Here is a 6967-nt window from a genome sequence, read left to right as displayed (position 1 = left end):
TAGAAGCCTATGTGGTATGTTTAATATGTATGTGACGGGATCACGTAATAATGTTGGTTTCGTGTCGTTTGGACGCTTAATATTAAAAGCCCATCTTACCTATACGTACATGGGTCCTTTGCAATCTTTCCGTTGTTACCACGACCTGAATCCCCTTTTGTCCCGAATGAAAGAACCCGGGCCAGAAAGGGGTGTGTGCGTGAATAATTTAGGAGTGGCGCTCACGTCTTGTGAGAACTTTTAACAAAACTCATAGGAAAGTGCTCTGTTTCGCGCACGTGTGCGAATACAAACGCCGGAGGCGCATGGCTTTACAAAAGTAATTACTAATTTGTAATTACCTCTTCATGTTAAGGAATCGAATAGAGAATGTTAAAACACTTTCGCAAGTAATGGAAATAAGTATATGAATATTATAAAGCAGTATGAGTAAAAGTTGTGAAGTATAATACTTTAAAGAAAGAACTAACTACAGTTTAATAATGAGATATGATATTTGACTTTATCTTTATATGACTTTATAAGATATTGGATTGTTAACAGCTCTCAACAACTATTGAAGCGAAGTAATGTTTTTAAATTAGATGATAAATTGACACATCTGCGTTTTCAGAAAGAAAGAAGAATCGACATTTACAATTTTAAATAATTATGAATACTTTATATTCTGATAAGTATAATTACATAGTTTATACTTTATACCCATATATTTAGCGTAGAATATTAGCTACTGAAATTTTAAACATATTAATATGATAAACGAGGTTACTATTTCACAAAAATTAAGTTGATTGTAGATCATAATAAAACATGATATACTTGTTTTTTAATGAGATGTGATAAAATGTTAGTATGCTGATCACCTACTTTTTAAATATGTAAATTAATTTTGTATGAACCTATTACTGTCATAGAGGAAAAATATTCGTAATACAATACTTGATTGAACTTGAGGTAAATCTTTACATACGAAGTGTAGATGGTTGAGGAAAAAAGATAACGATAACTGACTAGGGCAATTTTACACGTTAATAAATGATAAAACAATGATTAGGTAAGCTAGCGTCCTTTTGATCCGTAACGTATTATAAATTTTATTTATGACTAAGGAAAAAGTTTAGTTATTAAGATATCTGCGTATCGGGAATACAGGTATGTTTGGTTAATACTTTTTATAGTACGTGTGATAACCTCGGTGGCGTAGTTGTAATGCATGCGTGGTACGGCAGCACTTTGAGGTCCTGGGTTCGAACTCGGCTAGGGCAAAGTGATATGGCGATAGGCTCGCCCCCTATCACGTCATGGGACGGAACACATTGAGCGAAAAGTGGGTGCCCTGGTTACACCTCTGTATACCCCTTCGGGGATAAATATGTGACATGTGTGTGAATCTGTGTGTCACTTATCCACGATACAGATTACAACACAGTCTAGTGTGGATACCACCGTTGAAGATATTGAAACTATAATTTGGAAAAATAAACATTATTATTACCTAATTAATGTTTATTTTGCTCCTAATATATCTATTATTTTCTTAAGTCTATCTCGTTAAGTTACGATTAAAACTGGCAGTAAAACCATGAATCCTGAATGCTGTCTAATTAATAAAAGTGCAAAATATTTGTATATTATAATGCAGAAATTATTATTTGTGTTTTAAATTGAACGCGATAAATTTTAGGATTCCTTTTCAAAGTGATCACTAATAGAAAGATAAATAATGATTAACTGATGTGTTATTTTTTTATTCACGAACAGAAAATCACAAACCAAAGCAAGTAGTTATCAATATAAGTGTAAATAACTTCGTAACGTCGTGTCAGTTGTTCATGAAAGTTTAATAAATGAAATAACATTTCAAAGATAAGTGAGTTTCTTCGGTAAATGAGATAAAAATTTCGCTTTAGGTAGAAAAAGGTGCGACAAAGTGCAAGTACCGGTCAATAGTAATACATAAACAATTGTATTATGCTTACTTATAAAAATTCGCAAAGCTATGCTTAGTTAAAACACAAATTTACTCGATCAGCTGTAAGTCAAAACCCGCCATCTTGCCACTCACTAACGTTTAAACTAGGAAAATGTTTTTGATAGCTATTTAAGGCGATACCTCAAGGTCCATTTTCATACATTTTGTTTCACCTTTAATCTGGGTAACTAAACAAGTATTGGCAAGTAAAGAATTTAAATTCACCTCTAGTTAGTGATTAGTTCTCGCAGTTGAAAGAAAAACGTAAAAATAATTAATAATCATGGATATTTCGGCCTTTAAAATTTAATATGACGAAATTTTAAAGGCTTTAAAGGAAATTTTAAAATTCTTTACTTGCCAATACTTGTTTAGTTACCCAGATTAAAGGTGAAACAAAATGTATGAAAATGGACCTTGAGGTATCGCCTTAAGCAATTCTTAACCACCTCTTATCGCTTAAACAAGTCTATAAATAAGGCTGATACATGTAGTATTTTAGTTATTTAATTCTACAAATTTTATAACATCAAAACTCAGAATTGCATTGACAATTTTCTAAACATACTCTCATTAGAAAATAACAAGAACGTACAAACGTCACTGAAACACAAACATGACACAAACTGAGTAATAGATTAGTACATTTATGTGCTGTAATAGGTATTATGTTATTCCATTAGCATAACATTTGATAGAAACTCGTAACATGTGCCATTTCAAAGTTTACAGTTAACCCTGTGCATAAACATAATTAACGTTAATTGTTTATTACGTTATAATTAATTTATAATCAATAAAGTGGCGCACTATTACAGTGGCAGCTTCGTGGTTTATATCAATTACATATTTAATACCATCACGCCGCTGTGACTAGCTTATTACAATATATTCAAACCGAAATGATTTATTATTGCGTTCCTGGTTTTGATACGTTCAGTCACGTAGAGATAAATTTATTTTGATGGTTGTGGTTGAACATACTTTTATGTAGGGACTATAAAGACTTAAGTTAGATCATGTAAGGCGTATCGTTAGTTATACGAAGGACACAAGTCAACTGCTGATACAAGTTAAATATAAGAAGAAAATGCTATAATGAACCAGGGTTAGAAAAGTATGAGTGGATTAAAGTATGAAATGAGTAACTAGTATATTGAATATTGTTTGCAGCTGTTTGCTTTATTAATTATTCTTAGTTATAGAAAAACAGCATCGTACAAAATGTATTTAAAAACGTTTTACACATATTTCCCAAAACTCAAGTTTTAGTCAAAAATTCACAAAAGCTGTCTGAAATTAAAACTGTATTAATGCGCACCCAAAATGTACATGAAAGTTAATAAAACGATGAAGCTGCCAGCGCAAACACGAGCTTGCTATACAAATTCGGTAACATAGATCTCATTGTCTTTGCAAAGAGCACACGTGCATTTCCCCAGGGTTTTGTGTCCAAATTGTCCCGGACTTGTAACCGGACCAACTTATATGCGAAGTTTACGGTTAGTTTTACCTACACCTACGTCGAGAATAATTTTGTTGAAAGCCGCGTATGAAAATTATGCACGTAAATTATGTGGATATTTTTGTAATGTAAGCAGATACATTCGCGGAATGAGTTTAAAATCAAATATTTCGTGCACATTGTGTGCATTGTTTCCGAGTTTATACATAGTTAATATCATATTTCGCCATAGAAGCCGGAATGAGGCTAATCGTATTAAAAGAAGTCCATTTCGGACAGAGGCATGTTGAGGATAAATAATGCTCGCAATAATATTAAGATAATCTTGTTCTTAATATGGGTACCCACATATACGGCCATAATGCAATTCTCTGGAGAACATCATTCAGCCAAGATTACTCCATATTTTTCATATTTCCATAAATATTCAGTTTTGTAGCACTAATAAAACTTAGTACAGACGTAAGGATACCAAAAGGGATTCGTTAAAAGTATTACCTATCACATCCAGAGGATGCAATAGGACATCGACAAGCGGAACGGTTCGAAAATAATTCCCTATGGAAACTATCGGGAACGTAGCAAATAGACGAGGAGCAGAGTGCATGCTACAGTACGACTGGTTAGCTAAGCGCGGAGTGACTGTACCGAAACTTAGAACTTCTCAACATTAGCCAAACATGTTAACTAATGGATGCTTCTTTGAATTCCTGATTATAAACGTTTCCCTGGTAGCATATTTTAATACCTTGTACTATAACTAAAAGTAATTTGATATTCGTTTGTCTACTAGATTCATACTGAGCCAGATTTAGTTCCGAAATACGTAGTGTAAAATAAAATTGGGCCAATTTTTTTGTTGAATGCAAACAATTTTTCTCGTGGTTTAGAGCTAACATAGCATTCAATAACGCTGAATTTACTTTTATAAAACCTTCATCCTAAATTCCTGGATTTTGCTCTTTACTTCAATTTTCGTGCGATCTAAATATTTTCTGGAATTCCTGTTTTAAATTTTCTGTTATTGATACTTGGATTGTATAAATATTCATTTTATCTATATTTTTTTTTAACTCATTCCAGTAGTGACTACTTGTTTTGATGAAATTCGTCAATAACAAAATCTAGGTACAATAGAAATGTTTATTAAACTGATAAGTTGTGAAAATATTTCGCCAATGAATATGGGAAGACATACTTCGAAGACAAACTACTTTGTCATTAGTTTGATACAAAAAATATAACATATTCTATAATTTTAATGAAGGTTCACATACATCATTGCATTTGCTATCCATGGGAAAGTAGCGAAGGCGTAGTTTGCACCTGGCCGTTCCTACTGATATCGATGTGTTTCCACGTTTAATACATATCAAGTTAATCGTTATCAACGATGTCTCTATTTTGTTCTAGAGTTGTATTAATTGTACCAATAAAATACGCGAATGGAATAGTCTTTCTTCTATTTTGTAAGATTTATGTCTAGTCTTTGTTTATGTGAATACTGCAAGTAAATTGTGATTTATGTTTTAATTTACGGGTTTTACAGATGTTATGTTTATGAATTTGCGACTATGTTAATAAGGATAGTACATTTATAAGGAAATCTACTGAGATTTAAGTCTCTTAGATCTGTTTAAACTGTAATAATATTATAAGTTTATATAGCTATATAGCAAGTGAAGCTATTAGGGAACAATTCTTGTCAACCGATACAAACAACTTCGGAAGTACAAGTATTGAAATACAAGTATACACATAGTCTATTTGGAAAGCAGCAGCTAATTTAATTAGTCCGGTCGAAACTTCATATTACGTTAAACACGCACACCTACTTATATTTAAGTAAATTCATTAGAATAAGGCGTATTTTTACCTTTACGAAATAAAGACCTCATTATTTTAAACGAAGCGTGTACTCCCGCACCGCTGAAAAGACCTTTTGTTCGGCGGCAAACACTCAGCGAAGTCAATCGCCGGGTAGGGCCCGTTAGGCTTTGTGTGCCTGCAAATTAATGACTTACAAGTACTAGTACATGCAGTGTTAGGTTACACCACACTTCAGCCCCGTCCGTGTGCACGATGTGCGATTTCGTTTACATACAGCTCCATACACTCGTGTAGCAGCGTTTGAAAAAATATTTGTTTACGGTTCATAATTATTTCTTGGAAACGGGTCCTAATATGCAATGTGGTTTTAAAGTTTCTGCTTATTTTGAAATCAATTGTTTTTTTTTTTATTTTATCCAATTTATAGATTGAATTGAATCGGTGTAGAATTTATAGAGAACAAGTTTATATTCATAAATATCTATAGTTCTGAAAGACGGATAATCAGAAGGAACGCAATAACAATAATAAGTGCGAAGCGTGTGAAAGTTTTACTGACTTACCAGTCGGCACCCTTAATACAGTAATACATGATTATCGTCTATAATTCAAATTCAGATTGCGTATGTTCCCACCGGGTGAGATTTCTCCCCTAAGTACAGGTAAGCGTAGATAGAATGCAAGACGTTTGAGGGGTCGAAATCAATGCGCACAAAGAACAGGGAGCTATTGTATGCGCTGACGCAAGGAGTCCACGTGCGCATGCGCTCCCACGGTCAACCGGGAAGGGATTTGGGGACCCATATATAAGGGTGTAGCCGCGGCTAACGGACCACTTCCGAAATCACAGAGCTGCAGTGAACATCCCCGGGGGACCGAGCACTCGGACCCCCGGTGGTTGATATCGGAAAATCAAAAAGTTTATTCAAAGTACAAACAAGTTCGGCTTAGTTTGGAACAAGTGACGTCATTGTACAGTTTTATTAAGAAAATTGTCACAGTTGAATTGTTCATCAGAGTGCTGTTATCATTTCGGTAAGTTTTCTTTTATTTTGTATCATATTTTTGAATTTCATCATCATATGTATTTTTTATTATTACTTAGTTAAATTCCTGTAAATTTAAAATATGTTGTGTTTTGTTACAGATAATAAATTAACAAGGAATATGGAAGTACAAAAATATACTTACCAACTTTGTAAATAATCAGACTCTTCAATAATTTGAACATTAACCACTCAAGATTAAAATACACCACAATGGTACCTCCTGGTGGTGTATTTCAACAAGAACCAAAAACAACCAAAGGAGGCGATCGAGCTGGATGTATGTTGACATCATCTTCTAGATTTCCCAAAGATAGGTTTAGTTCTAAGTTAGGTTTTCGTATTAAAATAGCAGTAGTGTTAGGTAATTAACGCTTTGTGAACGATTAAATTCATAAGATTTAGGTTAGTGTAGGTGTTAGTGAACCACAATTACTACAATAGTATAATCAGGAATATTTTGGTCAAAAATGTTTGAACAAAATTGCCTTAATGATCGGTGTTGTTTAAACTCAACTGTTCTTAAGTTACATTTGCGTTATGTTTTGTTTTTCCTTCAAGTTACGTTTGAGTTTGGAACCTTTGTTTGTTACCGTTTTTGTTTGTTTTAATCCCGAGAAAATAGTTGTTTTCTGTTAATGTTTTCAATACTTA

The 6967-nt window shown here is 33.2% G+C and overlaps 1 long non-coding RNA gene across 1 annotated transcript; it reads left to right on the top strand.

Moving 5' to 3' along the window:
• Window positions 1-5858: 5858 nt before the first annotated feature.
• Window positions 5859-6560, top strand: LOC119193299. Its single transcript, XR_005113904.1, has 2 exons — window positions 5859-6302; window positions 6415-6560. It is a non-coding gene; the product is annotated as an uncharacterized LOC119193299 (long non-coding RNA).
• The last annotated feature ends 407 nt before the right edge of the window (window positions 6561-6967 follow it).

The sequence above is a fragment of the Manduca sexta genome, unplaced genomic scaffold (genome assembly GCF_014839805.1).
Source record: "Manduca sexta isolate Smith_Timp_Sample1 unplaced genomic scaffold, JHU_Msex_v1.0 HiC_scaffold_3909, whole genome shotgun sequence".
NCBI lineage: Eukaryota > Metazoa > Arthropoda > Insecta > Lepidoptera > Sphingidae > Manduca > Manduca sexta.
This window is presented reverse-complemented; position numbering and strand designations above follow the sequence as displayed.